The sequence below is a fragment of the Microtus pennsylvanicus genome, chromosome 21 (assembly GCF_037038515.1).
Source record: "Microtus pennsylvanicus isolate mMicPen1 chromosome 21, mMicPen1.hap1, whole genome shotgun sequence".
Taxonomy (NCBI): domain Eukaryota; kingdom Metazoa; phylum Chordata; class Mammalia; order Rodentia; family Cricetidae; genus Microtus; species Microtus pennsylvanicus.
The window spans coordinates 10,286,747-10,305,019 of record NC_134599.1 but is presented as its reverse complement, the minus strand read 5'-3'; the positions used below and the strand labels follow the sequence as shown (position 1 = coordinate 10,305,019).

The 18,273-nt window shown below is 46.1% G+C and overlaps 1 long non-coding RNA gene across 1 annotated transcript; it reads left to right on the top strand.

Annotated features, from left to right (window-relative positions):
• The first annotated feature begins 8,788 nt into the window (after positions 1-8,788).
• LOC142839454 (uncharacterized) lies at positions 8,789-17,022 on the top strand. Its single transcript, XR_012908754.1, has 3 exons — positions 8,789-9,070; positions 10,327-10,438; positions 14,489-17,022. It is a non-coding gene; the product is annotated as an uncharacterized LOC142839454 (long non-coding RNA).
• Positions 17,023-18,273: the final 1,251 nt, after the last annotated feature.

Genomic DNA, 18,273 nt, shown 5'->3' with positions numbered 1-18,273 from the left:
GGACACACAGCTAGGAGCGGAAAGCGAACGATTTTTTTTTTAAACTCATATCGAGGAGCTTCCAAAAGCAAGCTTTTTCTTTCGGACATTGGCCCTGCGTCCCCAGAACCCGTGACCACATTGCATCCCCTAACACCCAGACAATCAAGATGCTTTGAGTATTGAAATATCTGGACAAGGGCCACCCTTCCCTAATTGGCAGGGAGGCTGCGGCTGTTAGGGTTAGACTCAGAGGATCCGACACTACAGAAAGAATAGATAAACTGCAAGATGGCCCGCAGGGCGCCGCGACGTGGAGGGACTGTGTTTCCTCTGCCCAGACTGGTGAGTATTGGAGAGCGCACCACCGCGGGCCACCAAGGGTGGGACACAGCTCGTACCAGCTAGGCAGGCATAGAAGTGATGTCAGCCCAGAAAACAAGCGCTGAGGGCCAGGAGAAGAGTATGCACACAAGCTGGCTCGCTATGGTGTCCACGTCCCTTCGGTTCATCACCACAGCGGCACCAGGTGCAGCCTCACGATCGCCCGAGTGTCCCTTTTTGCTGAGAGACAGTCGGGTATCCCATCCAGTCTTCGCAGTCCCATCCTGCGTTCTCCGCCCCTTGCTGCCGCGGTGACAAAGCAGGGCTCTCGAACTGCTGTCTTGGTGCGCCCCCCACTGCCTATCGCCAGAGGCGGAAGTCGCGTCTAGTCGCAGCATCCTCGCTGGCTCAGATCCTTGGGCTCTGCCGCGACAGGCACCTAAATTCTTCCTAACTAGAGGTCAGTTGATCTTGGCGCCTTAGTGAGCCTCACTCCGGGTTCGCCCTCCCTGGAGTTAGACTCCTGAGGCGTCTGAATGCGAGGTCTCCGCCCACACAGTCTCAGCGCCTAGGACCGGTAATTAAATACAGGTGGGGAACTGGCTGTAGCTCTCTTTGCATGCCACCCTACCTCCTCCCCAGTCATTTGAGAACCAGGGCTGAACGACACTCCCCCAGCCCCAATAACGACTGTATCATGGGACAGAAAGAAGTTCAGTCGTCTTCCCAATATGCATGATTCCACTTGATGTGACTCACCCGGCCCCGGGCTATGGAGCCCCTGGGCATTGCTTTGCTTACAAATCTTGGGCAACTATTTCCACACTTAATCCTGGGGTCCACTAATAAACAAGGAACATTTTCCAGATTCCTGCCAACAGTGCTCTTGGAGTGTGGTCTCCACAGCATCGGAAAACTCCACTCTGGGATCTAGGAAATCAGAGATTCTTCAAAATGGGCCCAGTAATGTGTTTCAACAAGCCCCCCAAGTTATTGCGATGCATATTCAGGATCAAAATCTGCGACCCTGGGGATCTCACCATTTCTGCAGTTCTTTACCTGAGACATGCATGCATGTGACACTGTATTTGCCATATTTGAGCATCCCTGTCCTTTCTACTTTCTCATCTCTAAGTAGCTCTGTACACAAACAGAACACAGAAGAGCATTGGAAGTAACTGAGGATGAGGAGGGATAGGGTACAGAAACAAGTTTTGCAGAGGCTCTCAGTATTATGGGCATATTAATCCTTAAGGGGGCATGGTTCTGCAAGTATCTTGTGAACGCAGCATTTTAGGCTTGAGTTACACACAGATACCTAGGCTGGGAATGTAGCTCAGTTGGTAGAACACATGTCAAGCAGGCATAAAACCTGGGTTCCACTGCCAGCGTGACATGAACTGGGCATGACAGTGTAGGCTTGCAATCCCAGAACTCAGGAGGTGAAAGCAGGGGACTGAGAAGTTCAAGGTCATTCTCAATATAAACCAACAAGAGTCAGGAGAGATGGCCCAGAGGCTGGGAGCACTGGTTGCTCTTCTGGAGAACTGGGTTTCTAGTTCCAGCACCCATGTGGCAGCTCACTGCCTGCTGTAGCTCCAGTTACAAGGAATCTGATACCCTCTACGTTTCTTTTTTTTAAATATTTATTTATTTATTATGTATACAATATTCTGTCAGTGTGTATGCCTGCAGGCCAGAAGACCCCATTACAGATGGTTGTGAGCCACCATGTGGTTGCTGGGAATTGAACTCAGGACCTTTGGAAGAGCAGGCAATGCTCCTAACCTCTGAGCCATCTCTCCAGCCCCCCTCTTCGTTCCTTTGTAGACATTAGGCATGCATGTGATGCACGGGTTTCCATGCCTGAAAAATATGTACACACATAAACTAAAATTTAAAAATAAACACATAGGCATCCTCCTGAATATTAACCTTCATCAGGCGATAAAAGGAGACAAAGACAGAGACCCACATTAGAGCACCGGACAGAAATCTCAAGGTCCAAAGCAGGAGCAGAAGGAGAGGGAGCACGAGCAAGGAACTCAGGACCGCGAGGGGTGCATCCACACACTGAGACAATGGGAATGTTCTATCGGGAACTCACCAAGGCCAGCTGGCCTGGGTCTGAAAAAGCATGGGATAAAACCGGACTTGCTGAACATAGCGGACAATGAGGACTACTGAGAACTCAAGAACAATGGCAATGGGTTTTTGATCCTACTGCACAGTACTGGCTTTGGGGGAGCCTAGGCAGTTTGGATGCTCACCTTAGGAGACCTGGATAGAGGTGGGCGGTCCTTGGGCTTCCCACAGGTCAGGGAACCCTGATTGCTCTTCGAGCAGATGAGGGGGGGGACTTGATCGGGGGAGGGGGAGGGAAATGGGAGACGGTGGCGGGGAGGAGGCAGAAATCCTTAATAAATAAATAAATTTTTAAAAATTTAAAAATAAAATAAATGTTAAAAGTTAAATATATATATATTTATATACACAAAAATTGAGTTTATGGTCTTCCTAGTCTATAGGAGGTCCTAGCTTATAATCAAAACAACAAAACAACAACCACAAAGATATCACTGAACTCTCTACCCTTCACTAGGATGAACCCAAGGTTTCACTATTGAGTTATACTCCCATCCTATAGGAGGACTTTCCTTTGGAAATATCTCAAGATGTTAATTTAGGCTAAGATCAAACATCCCTAGAAGGGCCCCGAAGAGCTGAGACATTTAGCTACAGATGTGTACATCATGTCTCGTTGCCAGATTTTTCTACACATACTCTATCTAGGCTGTTATAGATACAGTGAGTTTTATAAATTAGGTCCCCTGGGCCTAAGGTACCAATATGAGGAATAAAGAAGAGCTGTGTCTTCTGAGTGCTGGGTACTAGGCCAGGTGCTCTGCTCATAAGCCACTCAATCCCCACAACTCCAGGGAGATTGCTAGAGTTTTCATTGTGCCCATTATACAGATGGAGGAGCCAAGTCAAAGAGCAGTCAAATGCTTGCTCAGGAACACACAGCTAACTAAATGACAGAGGTAACAGCTGAATTCAAGGGAAGAATATTGTGGGCCAGGCCTCCCCTACTTCCTGGCATCCACCAGGCCTGCCTCTATGAGCCTTTGATCTTAAAAGCACTGGACTTCACAGGGGTACCAAGGAGCAGTATGACAGTCAGCAGAGCGGGGAGTTAGGTTTTGACGGAGAGCAAACTTAGCCCATAAGCTTCTGGATCCATTCTCAGGTGTCAAATATCAATAACAATAGTAATAACAAAACTAAAACAGGGGGCTGGAGAGATGGCTCAGAGGTTAAGAGCACTGACCATTGTTCCAAAGGTTCTGAGTTCGATTCCCAGCAACCACACGATGGCTCACAACCATATGTGATGAGATCTGATGCCCTCTTCTGGTGTATGGGCATACATGCGGGCTGAACACTGCATACATTTTATATATACACATACACTAAATCAGAATGATGGCACACCCCCTTATTCCCAGCATTCTGGAGGCAGATATCTTTGAGTTTGAGGCCAGCTTGATCTACACAGTGAGTTCCAGACCACCCAGAATTATACAGTAAGATCTTACTTCAAAACAAAAACAAGAACAAGATTGGCATAGTAGCGCACACCTGTAGACTTGGAATGCCAGAGGCAGAGACAAGAAGAGCTCTGCAAGTTTAAGACCAGCAAGGTCTAGATAGCAAGTTCCAGGTCAGCCACTGTGACATAGAGAACCTGTCTCAAAAAAAAAAAAATAGGGCTAGAGAGATGCTCTGTGGTTAAGAGCACTGGCTGCTCTTTCAGAGAATCGGGATTCTGTTCCTGGGATCCTTTGGTGGATTGTAACCACCTATAACTGCAGTTCTGGGGACTCTGATGCTCTCTTCTCACCTCTACAGGCAACAGGCACACAAACGGTGTACAGACATGCATGAAGGAAAAGAAAACCTATAAGCATAAACTGAAAACTAAGAAACTAAAAAACCCAAACAGTTGCATCATCTGCCATATTCATAGAGAATTTTCTTGGCTACTATTCCAGTTGTTACAAGACACTTGTCAAATAGAAAATTCTAAATGTAGCTGGGCAGTGGTGGCACCTTTATTCCCAGCACTAGGGAGGCAGAGGCAAGTATCTGAGTTCAAGGCCAGCCTGGTCTACAGAGTGAGATCCAGGATAGCCAAGGCCACACAAAGACCCTGTTTTGAAACAAACAAACAAAACCAAAAAAATTCTAACATCTATTTTATATTCCCTCTTTACAGGTAAAGAAATACACCCCTCCCAAAAAAGAAAAGAAATAGTTCCAGAGGGATTAAACTCCTGCTCAAGGACCACCCAATAGCAATCTGAGAGACACTGTTATGCCTTCTGACATCTTTGTCTTTTTTATTTTATTTATTTATTTATGTATTTATTTATGTATTTATTTATTTATTTATTTCTGTTTTTCCCCTCAAAGCAGAGTCTTTCTTTTTTCTTTTCTTTTTCTCTTTATTTCTTTCTCTCTTTCTTTTTTTTGGTTTTGTTTTGTTTTTTGACACAGGGTTTCTCTGTAGCTTTGGAGCCTGTCCTGGAACTAGCTCTTGTAGACCAGGCTGGCCTGGAATTCAGAGATCTGCCTGCCTCTACTTCCTGAGTGCTGGAATTAAAGGCGTGCACCACCATTGCCTAGTTGTCTTTGTTTTGTTTTGTTTTATCAGATACCACACATGGTCCTCCTTTTCTTCTGCTTTCTTTCCTTTTTTTTGCATTTATTTCTGTAGCATCGTTGCATACGCCATGGTGCACACGGGAAGGTTGGAGAATGACTTTCATGAGCTCTCCTTCCACCGTGTGGGTCCCAGGAACTGAGCTCAGGTCATCAGCCCTGGCAGCACGAGCCTTTACCCTTTGAGTCATCTTTGAAAGCAGGGTCTTGCTGTGTTGTCTAATCTGGCGCCTCAAATTCACTGTCCTCCTGCCTCAGCGTGCTGAGCAGTAAGATTATAGGCACTCATCACTATATCTGGCTTATGTATCATCATATCATTACCAAGCATCTTCTTCTTCTCCTTCCTTCCTTCTTTTTTTTCTTCCTCCCTCCCTCCCTTCCTTCTTTCTTTCCTTCCTTTCTTCCTACCTCCCTCCCTCCCTTCTTTCCTTCTTTCCTGCCTTCCTTTCTTCCTCCCTCCCTTCCTCTTTCCCTCCCTCCCTCCCTCCCTCCTTTCCCTTCCTTCTTTCCCTTTCCTGTCCTTTTCTTTTTTATTTGTTTAAGACACGATCTTATGTCTCATGTAGACTAGATGGGTCTTGAACTCCTTATCCTCCTGCCTCTACCTCCTGAGTACCAAGTGCTGGGAGTGTAAGTATATACCACCACAGCCTAATCATCCTCCCCACCCCTCTCTCGTTTTTCAAGACAAGGTTTCTGTACAGCCCCAGCTATACTAGAACTCACTTGTAAACCAGGCTAACCTTGAACTTAGAGATCTTCCTCTGCCTCCTGAACGCTTTGAGTAAAGACGTGCCTTCACACCCAGCTTCATTCATCTGTTCTTTAGATGTGCAGGCTGCCTTCCCTGCCTGGATTCTCCTTGTTCCTCCACAAGGCCTCTAGTGAAGCAGGAAAGTAGAGAATGGATCGTTCTTTTCAGTGACCAATTTCAGTAGCCAAGATGTGGACATATCAAGAGTCTTAGTCAACATCACCTCACAGCCGTGACATGGAACAAAGTCTCAAGGAACAAAAATAGTTTTTCAAGGGGTTCGACAGAATGAATGAAGAGTTATTCTTGGTCCCTGACCCATCATTAAAACCTACCAATACACACACACACACACACACACACACACACACACAGAGAGAGAGAGAGAGAGAGAGAGAGAGAGAGAGAGAGAGAGAGAGCTGCAAGATGCTACTAACAACTGAAAGTATACATCATGAGGCTGCAGACTGTGGACCAGGACCCTTACCATTGGCCTGAGGTTGTTTCATTACCTCCATCGTTGGCAACATGTCAACTTTGGAATGCTTTCCTAACTATCCTGGACTTGACCTTACTGCTCTTGGAAAGAACCATAGGAGGAAGTAAATGCCAATGTTATGAAAATAATTATGAAAAGGGCCAAAAGGAACCCAAGTTCTAGATTAACTCTGTTCTGGAGCTGGGCTTTCAAGGAAGGATTGGAGTACAGGTGACAACAGTCCCATCAAGTCATGATTTCGGTGCTCAATATGGTCCTTTGGCAACTGTGGGCCAGATTAACTCCAAAAGTAGACCAATTTTGTCTTTATTAAACCTGCCTTTCGGGCTGGCGAGATGGCTCAGAGGTTAAGATGATTTACTGTTCTTCCAAAGGTCCTGAGTTCAATTCCCAGCAACCACATGGTGGCTCGCAACCATCTGTAATGGGATCTGATGCCCTCTTCTGGTCTGCAGGTGTACATGCAGGCAGAATACTATATAGATAATAAATAAAACATTTTAAAAAAAACCCTGCCTTTCTATTGCTGATACAAGCAGCGGACAGAGCAAAGGGCATGTCTTGGCTTTCAGCTTAGAACATAATTTGCATACTTCATTTATCTTACTTTATTTTTACTTTTTAATTCATATTTTATGTGTATGAGTGTTTGCCTATATGTATGACAGTGTACAATGTGCATGCTTGGTACCCACGAAGGCCAGAAGAAGACAGCATCCGATTCTAGGGAAACTGGAGTTACAGATGATGCCGCGTAGCCATGTGGGTGCTGGGAACGGAATCTGACTCTTCTCCAAAAGCTTACAGCCCTGCATACTGCCGTTTAAATATTACAACAACCTTCATAGGGAGAGATGGGTCTCCCCATTTAACAGCTGAGAAAAGCAAGGCAGAAACACATTAACCCACTTGCCTGAAGTCACACAGACAGGGAATGGGAGCTCCTCAGGAACCCTTTGCTTGTAAACTACACATTTTACTTCCGGTAGCCACAAATCCATTTTTGTTTGTTTGTTTGGTCTTGTTTGACTTTGTTTTTGGTTTTCGATACAGAGTTTCTCTGTATAGCTCTGGCCATTCCGGAACTCACTCTGTAGACCAGGCTGACCTCGAACTCAGAGATCCACCTGCCTCTGCCTCCCAGGTGCTGGGATTAAAGGCGAGCACCATCCTGCCTGGCACAAATCTATATGGATACAGGTTTTTCTACATGGATCTGGACTGTGAGATCTTATGATCTAGCAAAGGAGCATGAAGGAACTGGACTTAATTAGAGTAAGGCCTGGACTTAGTTCAGGAGGAGAGACAGGCCCCGGGATGACTAGGAAACTGGAAAGTGGGCTGTAGCTGCTTTGAACACAGAATCAATGGGAAGCAATTTTCTCTAACCTGTCTACCCAAGACTTCTGTCCTTCCAAGAGATTCATGACATGGCAAGAGGATACATTTGCAAGCCAGATCTGAGCTTGAACTTCAGCTCTGGCACTACCAGTCAGTGACCTTGGACCACCCAAAACTGCAGGATGTTAAATCTAAAACGCTGCTGCCAAATGAGAAAATTAGAGGTCTGCCTCTGGGGCCGTTCTGAAGGGTTAACGAGATGGAAAAGAATTAACACTGGCCTAGTTCTTGTGCATGCCCTCCCCACCCCCATGTTACTGGCTTCCAGATCTTACTTTACAATAACTGAGACACTCATTCCTCAACATTTCTCTCAAAGTGGGAGGAAGCAGGGAGCATGATGGGAATAATGCCCAGGAAATAACTTCACAGAATACGCCCTGTTCCTACATGGCACCTACATGGGGCTATAAGTAAAATGGTTCTTTTCATGACAACCTAGTGGAAATCTAGAATAACAGGTGAGCACAAAAGCTCAAAGTACCCGGCCTGTGTTCTCCTTCCAGCTTTGCCACTCCCTTTACCTGCTGTGTGGTATTGAGAAATGTCTTAAATTATTTCAACCTCTGCTTCCTCATCTATAAAAATGCCAGTAAGGTGCCAGTAAGGATTAAATAAGTTGGCACATATAAAACACTCAGAAGACATCCTAACACATATTAAGACTCAATAAATGCTGGCAATTGCCGTTATGGCATGCCAACTCCCTACTGTGTGCGTGTAGGATAAAAGGAAGATGTGTACAGCCAAACTCCACCCATGGAGGCAACACACCATTGGGAACAGCATGTGTTCAAAGCCAGACAGACCCGGCTTCAGTACTGATCTGGTCAACTCACATAACCTTAAACACTTCAACTTTCTTGAAGATGGAGTGGGTGGAATCTGATTGGCCATCTCTGCATAGCTGTTAGCCCACACATAACCGTATTGCCTGCCATTAGAGCTTTTACTCTTTGGACTTGTAATGGTTCTTTCTCTTCTGCATATTACAGAGTTCATACCCCTGGGAGGAGCCACATTTCAAGGCATTGCTGACTTGAGACTTGGTAATCCATTAATACTTAACCAGCATTATGGGGATGGGTGGGAGGAGGGCTAAAGAATGGAGACACAAGAGAAGAAAAGAGAACTCAGGACATGAATGGATTTCCAAGACAGCTCACTCTTTCACTGTTACCCAAGGAGCTCAGTCCTTAGGAGACTTCCACTGGTGTGCTAGCATTAATTGCTCAGTAAGGACTATTCCTGCCAAGCTTAGCCTAACATGATGGAAGAGTTACAGTTGATCGTGTAAGACTTTCTTCTGTGTCAGTAGGAAGTGGATATATTTGAAAAGTGAAGGGATGCTGGGCGTGGTGGCACTCAGCACCGAGGAGGCAGAGGTAAGTGGATCTCTGTGAGTTCGAGGCCAGTTTGGTCTACATAGAAAGAAACCCATCTCAAAAAAAAAAAAAACACACAAAACTAAAGGGAGAAAGAAAGGAAGGAAGAAGCAAGCCAGGCATGGTGCCATGTCTATAGTCCCAGCTATTAGGAGAACAAGAAAAGTGAATGAATTGAACCTAAAAGTTTGAGTCCAGCCTGAGCAAGGGGAAGAAAGGAAAGAAGAGGAGAAGAGAGAGAGGAGAGGAGAGGAGAGGAGAGGAGAGGAGAGGAGAGGAGAGGAGAGGAGAAAAGGGGAAAGAAGTCTTATTGGATCCATCTCAGTGGTGTTTGAGATGGGAAAGATGGTTTAAAGGTGCAGCAAATTTGAAAAGCAAAAAAGTCCTTTGGTCTTCTTTGCCCATCTCCTCCAAAGTTGTTCTTCCAGAGCACAGAGAACGTCTCCAGTGGCTTGGTTTTAGTTTTTGCTTGTTTGGGCTCAGTGTTTTTGTTGGTGGCGGTGAAGCAAAAACCTTACTTATCCGATGCTGGCCTTCAACTCCTGGTCTCCTCTTTCTTCCCTCTGTGTCACTGTGCCCCACTGACTCATGTCTTGTTAACATCCCTAGTGAAGCTCTCAGAAAGTTCTCCAAGGACACTTGAGCTTACCTCAACCTACGCAACATTTGCTGAGTCCCTATTCTGTGCTCCTGTCTTTGCTAGCCATCGAGTTATAGAACCCTGGGCCTCTGGGATGCTAAGTCACCCGTCTACATACTTGACTGCTCCCCTAGCCCCTTCAGTCATGATGAAAGGGTTTCTTTCTTCATCTGAGCACATGGATGTCAAGTCTGAAGATAAACCCCCGTTTCAGTGACAGCTGGAAGAGGCCTTGGGACTAAACGCAGACTCAAAGGAACAGAAGCAGAAATTTGTAACTGGGGGCTTCTCTCCCACCCACCAGTTCCCAAATAACCACCCCAAGGCTTACTATTAATTATGAACTGTTTGGGCCTATTGGTTCAGACTTATTATTAACTAGCTCTTGCAACTTAACCCATTTCTATCATTCTATATTTTACCATGAGGTTTGTGCTTTGTTACCTCACATCTTTCTTTTCTGGTGGTTGCTGGCGGTTCCCTCAACTCTGTCTTCTTTTTCCCTTACTTTTTGCTTGGATTTCCTGCCTGTCTCTATTCTGCCTGGCTATGGTAATAAGACATATTCACAGCATACAGAGGGGCATCCCATATCAGAAATCACGTCTGCTTCTAGCAGCGTTCCAGTAAAGACATTAAGGCAGAAGCCCACTGTCAGTCTTTAGCATTCTGTTGTCCTGCTGCCTGGAGCTTGTCCACTGACAACCTGAACTTACATCGACAGAGCGGTAAGATGGAAACAGTCTGTATGCTTGACATATGGGCTCTCCACCAGCCCTGGACCCCTACCCAGACTTCAGGGTGGGAATTTAACCTGCCGTTTATTTTTAAGCCATGTATGATGTATGGTGGTTTGAATGAGAATGGCCCCCACAGGCTCATATATTTGAATGTTTGTTTACCAATTGGTAGGCTGTTGGAGGAGGTGTGTCACTGTGGGTGGGCTCTGGGGTTTCAAAAGGACCCAGCTCTCTCTCTCTCTCTCTCTTTCTCTCTCTCTCTCTCTCCACTCCCTCTTTCCCTCCCTCCTTCTGCATGTGGATCAAGATGAAAATTTTTTTTAAAGATTTATTTATTTATTATGTGTACAGCATTCCTTCCATATGTGCCCACAGGCCAGAAGGGGGCGCCAGGTCTCATTATAGATGGCTGTGAGCCACCATGTGGTTGCTGGGATTTGAACTCAGGACCTCTGGAAGAGCAGTTAGTGCTCTTAACCCCTGAGCCATCTCTCTAGCCCTGGGATGAAAAATTTTTAGCTACTGCTTCAGCATCATGCATGTCTGCCATGATGGCCATGGACTCACTCTCTAAAACTATAAGCCAGCCCCTAGTTAATGCTTTCTCTTGTAAGTTGCCTTGGTCATGGTGTCTCCTCACAGCAATAGAACAGTAACTAAGACACTGTTTTAGATTGGTTGTTTTAGATTCATTTTTTTATGCTTGGATGGTTGACTTTTGGTTCTGTAAATCAAACCTAGAACCTTACAAATGCTAAGTGTACCCTGTGTACTGTCTACCAATGAATAACACCCCACACCCTGTTCTCAGGCTTTATGACACTAGAGGCAATTTCTCACTAGTACAACATACAAGACAAAGTTCTCAGCCTGTGGGAGCTGAGCCTCCAGTTCTGATAAGAATACAGCAGGCTTACGTTGTCCCTGCCTTGTGGGCAAAGCAGGAAAGGCAGCAGGGATTGGGGCCGTAACTCCATGCGGAGCACTTGTTTACCGTTGGTGAGGCCCTGGACTCGATTCCCAGTACTGCACCAAGCTGAAGACCTGCAAGGCCAGTCACTAGGAGGACTCACTGGGCTACAGAATTAGTTCAAGGCCAGCTTGGGTGACTTAGGGAGACAGTGTCTCAGAATTAAAGGTACGAAAAGAGAGCTGGATGGAGGCCGGAAGAGCTCAGCAGCTAGGAGTGCATACTACTCCTCGGAGAATCTGAGTGGACTCCCAGCATTCCCACCATCATCAGGCAGCTTAGGACTCCTCTAACTCCGGCTCCAGCAGATCTGATGCTTCTGACCCCTGGGGGCACCTGCACACACATGTCACACACTCACACAGACGTATACATACTCATGTGATTAAAGGTAAAATAAGCCAGGTGTGGTGGCACATGCCTTTAATCCCAGCACTCGGGAGGCCGAGGCAGATGGATCTCTGTGAGTTTGAGGCCAGCCTGATCTACAAAGCAAGTTTCAGGACAGTCAAGGCCACCGAGAAACTCCGTCTTTAAGGAAAAAAAGAGTAAAATAAGCTGCATGTGGTGGTGCATGCCTTTAATCCCAGCACTTGTAAGGCAGAAGCAGATGGATCTCTGTGAGTCTGAGGCCAGCATGGTCTCCTTAACAAGCTGTAGGACAGCCTGACTATATAAAGAGATCTTTTCTCATTTTTTTTAAAATATAGCAAACAAAATCTTAGAAAGAGAAAAGGAGAGAGATAGAGAGATGAAGAGGGAAAGAGTGGGAGAGAGGGAGAGGAAGAGAAAGATATGTGCACATAACCGGGGGATATTATAGCGAGTGCTCACCTAGCATGCATGAGACCCTACATTCAGTCCTTACTAACATGCGGCTATGAAGCCCTAGCTGGCCTAAAACTCACTAAACAGATCAGGCTGATCTCAAACTTGCAGGAATCCTCCTGTCTCTGCCTCCGGAGTATTGAGACTACAGCACGGGCTATTAAACAATGTCTATTACATCTGGGACCCCATTCCAGAGGCTACGTACACCCACCTTAGTTAGGACTCTCTGGAAACCACACGTACAGATACACCAAAGGCATGCCCTAGGTGACAGTTTTCTCTTCTTTTTTCTTGTCTTTTCGGATTTATTTTCTTTTGATGAGTGTTTCACCTGCTTGCGTGCATGTGTCCTGGGTGCTCGCCTGGAGCCTGGAGATGTGAGAAGAGGGTGTGCAATACCTGGGAACTGGAGTTAAGGATGCGATCGTGAGTCAACAAACGGAAGCTGGGGAATGAACCCAGGTCCTCTGCAAGAGCAGCGAGTGCTCTTAGGTGCTGAGCCTTTTCTCTGGCCCATCCCCAGATGCCTCTAAATCTACTCAAGTTGACAACAGCATTAGTGATTGTATGTGACAAGGAGTGTGTGTGCATGTGTAATATAGCAAGTTTGCATCTTCACAGGAATTCAGATTACAGTTATCCTTCCTCCAGGTAGGCTTGAGAAGAAGCTGCTGGGGTTAACTGTTGACATCATCATCATCATCATCATCATCATCATCATCATCATCATAGGGGGGTTTCAAGACAAGGTTTCTCTGTGTGGCCCTTGGCTGTCCTGGAATTCGTTCTGTAGCCTAGGCTGGCCGCATAACCTAATCCACTTGCCTCTGCCTCAGGAGTGCTGGAATTAAAGGAGTGCTCCACCCGCGCTTGGTGTAACCCAATTATTTTACATATGTAATGTGTAAAAAAAAAACATTGTGCCTGCATGGTGGTGATAGCCAAGTGAGATAGGTATCCATCTGCCTCGGCCTCCTGAGTGCTGGGATTAAAGGCATGTGCCACCACACCTGGCTTATTTTACCTTTAATCACATGAGTATGTATACGTCTGTGTGTGTGACATGTGTGTGCAGGTGCCCCCAGGGGTCAGATGCAGAGGGAACAAATGAGAAGCTCTTTGGGGGACAGAACGAGAAATGAATACATTTCTCAGCAGACCTGTTGAGAAAAAGAGCCGGCTCCTAATCCCTGTGCCCATTGTCTGTAAAACCCGAGTGAACTAGTAAACACCTTGAGCCTTACTAAGACAGGACTGGGTGGTAACTTCGTGTACAGCAGCCATTGCTGCGCTCTCTTGGTTTCGAATCCAAACCCAGCCTCTCCTGCAGCAACTACAGCTTTTTGTAAAGTCTTCACTTACTCCGTGTGAAGTAAGACGATACGTCTAACAAGTTAACACAGTTTCAGATGGCTATTCCATGTGCTGACTCGACATGAAAGCCTCACACTGCTATTTCCTTCGTGCAGAAATATTAAGGCCTCTGGCACGTTTTAGCCTTGAGTGGGAAATGATCGTCCCTAAAACACGAAGTCGCTTTCAGAGTACTTCTCTTTTCCACCCCAGTTACTTCTGCCAGCAGCTCATTTTCCTATGTGCTCTATAATAGGAAGTCCCCACCACCGTAGCTCTCTGCTAGTCTGGCTAATTTCTTATAGCAATTCATTGAAAAATGGGGGGACAGGACTCAAATTATGACAGCCAGCCAAATGTCCCCACATACCTATAGAAGGCAAGCTCAAAGGCTTGTGGGATTTCCCTAATGATTAGATAGACTGATTTCCAGCAAGATCAAATTAGCCCTTTCAAACACAGTTGCCAGTTCTGAGTGAGCGTCAGGAGCAGAACTGCCCACAGCTCTAGAATTTCTCAGACATTGACTGGCACTGAAAATTGAAAGCCAGACCCATGCCAGCCCTCACTGACTCCCGCTGTCCATGCAGACAGAGAAAGTCCAGGAGCCCCCCCCCCCGAAGGTCATTTATAACCTGTGGCCACTGCTGTGCAGCCCAGAGAATAGACCCAGATCCAGGGAAGTAGGTTTGAAACTTGGCCCCACCCCTGTGTAAGCTTAAAGAAGCTACTGTCTTCCTCTGGGCCCCAATTGGTAAACAGAATACGATCTGGACTCTGGGTGAACCCAGCCATAGACATTGAAAGAATTGAGTTTTTAGAATGTCTCAGCCAGGTATTCTGTGACTCTTAACTCTGTCATATTTCTGATTTCTGTCTTCCAGTTTTCCCTGAAGAGCCAGAAAGAACTAACTAGATTCTCAAAGAGCCACGGGGGTGTGGACCTGCCACCAACAAACACAGCAGTAGGAAAATCTTCAGGGGACAAACCCCTGTGCCTGCACAGAGAAATGGAAGAAAATGCCTTTGTCACCTTAGAGGATCAAGACTGGGGTGGAGCAGAGTCTCAGCTGAAGCCGATGGTGTTGGTAGATGTTTCCTTTTCTTATGTTTGTATCTGAATCCCGGTAAGATTCTGTGTTTACTAAACAATGACTAGTCCAGGAGTGTCCCCACTAGGCCTGGGTGGAACTGTTCCACAGTGGCTAACCTGGGGAGTAAGCGGTCTAAGTGGGAACCTGCCCGGAAGAGGGAGCGGGGCAGCCATGTCTCTAGGTGTACCTGGGTAGACCGCACGGGGCATGGGCATGCATCTTACCCAAGGCTGGGACTGACCGGTCCAAGCTCTACAGCCTCCCATCAGTTGCCCACAGTTTGCCCAGCCCCTTCTGAGTTTCGGTGGTGGCTAGGTTAGCTTAGGCCTTTCTCCTCATCCGGGCTGACAAGAACCAAACTCTCAGAGCACTCAAATGTTTCGGGATGATCCCGCCAAATCCGAAAGGCACAATGCAGCGAAAGTGGTCTGAGGTCTCCGGCCTATGGTGACACAAGAGACACGCACGCTGGCGACAGGTTCTACTGTTGCCTCCTTCTGCAAGGACACCAGGGCACACTTCATCCGCAGTGACCGCCACAGGTTGGGTTAACAGCAAATGCGGAGCGACAAGGGCCCCTCCGCTCAGGCACAGCTCACAGCGGTGAGAGCCAAGCAGCCCAGAGGTGCGCGTTCCGGGCAAAGGCGAGCCGGTGGCCTGGGCAGCAGGGGCGGCAGAGGCGGGGAGTGCACCCAGGAGAAGGAATTCCATTCCGACGCTTGGTATTTGTTGGGAGGAAATTCGACCCTCCAGGAGCAGTGGGCTGGTGTCTGCGCCCTTTCCTGTCTGGGCTTAAAAAGGAATTCTCCATCTGCCGAGAAAAACTCGCGCGGCGGGATCCAATCCCTCTGAGTTGTGGGGAGTCCTGCAGACACCTTCACCCCCCAAGGTCCTGAACTGCTCTTTCCGCGCTCCAGACGTCAGTACCCCCGCCCCATTCCCTCTCGCGATCTACCAAGGCGATACTCTGCCAAGTAAAGATATACAAGCCTCTTTTCAAGTCTGTGCGTTTTGTGTAGACAGACCACCACACACGAAGACACGGTTTTTTGATTCTGATATCGGCAGAATCAAAGAAAAGACACGAGTATTCTCCTGCCTTAGCGTGCAATTATTTCTGTGTTCTTTTTCTTGAGGGGACAGGAGCGATAAAACCTTTTTGGAAACAATTTGTCGTTTCTAAGTTTGGTCATTCAGTTTGTCTTCGTAATGTTACTTCTTGAAATGTTTTTCTCCTACACAATGCGTTCAAGAATATTTTTTAAAAGAATACTTATATTGCTTTGGTTAAAAAGAAAAGAAAAGGAAAACAACCCAACAATATAGGGACATAAAGACAGTTGAATGAAGCAACAGCACACATAAATTCTCAACACAAAGGAGATCCACTCACCGGCAAACAAGACTAAGCTCTCTAAAGATGAAGCAGTTAAATTGCAACAGCAATCGGTGCCCACATTTGCTAGAGTGGAGGGGAAACTGTTCTGCAGCTAATCAGATGGGGTCAGCGACTTTGGAGGAGATCATGTAGCAAACATGTATATTCCATGTGCATGTTGCTTTGGGAGTGTGTGTGGCATGAATTTATCAAGGCATCTGCTGATCTCTTTCTAAATGAGCGTGTATTAGTTCATTACTTCCTCCTACGCAAAGCAGAGATTAAGAAGTCAGATGCCTTCCATGCCGACCAGCAGATTGCTATCACTGTCCACTCTCTGATCTTCCCATTTCCGTGTTCATCCCTCAACGTCTTCTCTCCTCCCTGTTCAGTATCCAAGAAAGCTCCAGGCTTTAATGTCTACTGCAGGTTTCCTGGTTTATATATACATGTCTTCCTAAGTCCTGTGACCCAAAAGAATGAAAGAAGCAAGAGTTAGTTATTCTGTTCATTCAATTTATTTCCTTTTCTTTCTTCCTTTTTTGTTTTTTTTTTTCTTTCTGTAATGGAGGTTTGTTTGCTTGTTTTTTAACATTTTATTTTTAGGGTCTGAAGAGATGGTTCAGTAGTTAGGAGACTGTTCTAGCAGAACACTAAGTGTCTCATCATCACCAATAACACACAGACACATTTAAAAATAAAATCTTTTTGTTTTTTTTGTTTGTTTGTTTGTTTTTGAGACAGGTTTTCTCTTTGTAGTCCTGGATGTCTTGGAACTCTCTGTAGACCAGGCTGGCCACAAACTCAGAGATCCACCTGCCTCTGCCTCTCAAGTGCTGGGATTAAAGGCATGCACCACCACTGCCTGGAATAGAATTATCTTTAAATATTTGTTTTTATTATTTTTTTAATTGTGGGTCTGTGCATATAAATGCAGTTGCCCACATTGACCCAGAGGAGTTGGTATCCCCTGGAACCATTAGGCCATTGTCAGCTGCCAGACATGGATAACAGGAACCGAGCTCAAACACTCTGCAAGGGCAATTTATATTCTTTTTGTTTGGTTGGTGGGAGTTTTTGTTTGTTTTTTTTGTTTTGTTGTTGTTGTTTTTCAAGACAGGGTTTCTTTGTGTAACAGTCCTGGCTGTCCTGGAACTCACTTTGTAGCTTTGAAGACCAGGCTGGCTTTGAACTCAAAGAGATGAGCCTTCCTCTGCCTTAGGAGTGCTGGGATTCCAGACGTGTGCTATTACCTGCAGCTCATGCTCTTAACCACCGAGCCATGTCTGCAGACCAGGTGCTCAAGTCATCTAAATGAAAATATGATGGTTTCCCTTTGGAAGCTTTCTAAGTTGTTTCTTGTTCTTTTTTACTTCTTCTTCTTCTTCTTCTTCTTCTTCTTCTTCTTCTTCTTCTTCTTCTTCTTCTTCTTCTTCTTCTTCATGTTTTGGACTTTTAAAATACTTATTTATTTAGTTGCTTGTATATGTGCCTGAGTTTAATTTCATGTGTATGTGTACCATATGGATGCAGTGCCTTCTGAGGGTAGAAGTCTGTAAGATGCCATTGGAGTGCTGTGGACTAAACCCAGGTCCTCAGCAATAAAGCAGTGGTCATTCTTAACCTCTGAGCTTTCCCACCAGCCCTTTCATGTGTTTGTTTTGCAGGGCTCGGATCCATCACAGATCTCACGCATGCTAGATGAGTAGTGATTGAGCCACACCCCAGCCCAATCTCACTCCTGGACTGCCTGTCCTCGGCCTGTAATTATTGTCTCTCCGTGCAGCAAAACAAGACAGTGGATCTTTTTGTTTGGTTGGTTTTGGTTTTGGTTTTTCGAGACAGGGTTTCTCTGTAGCTTTGGAGCTGTCCTGGAACTCGCTCTGTAGACCAGACTGGTCCCGAACGCACAGAGATACGCCTGTCTCTGCCTCCCGAGTGCTTGGATTAAAGGTGTGCACCACCCCCCGCCCAGCAAGAGTGGATCTTTAAAACAGCATTTTCCTCCTATTCAGTCTCAAAAGATTTCATGTCTTGTGGAGGAACTAAACTGAGAAGCTGGAGATTTCTAGGGGTGTGAACAGGTGTAGAAGGGGGGATTCTGGGAAAGAAGCTGGAAAGGGTAGTAGGACTGGACACATGGGCCGTTGTTCCGGGATTGTTTACATCAGTTTGGATATCATTTTAAAAACCCAAA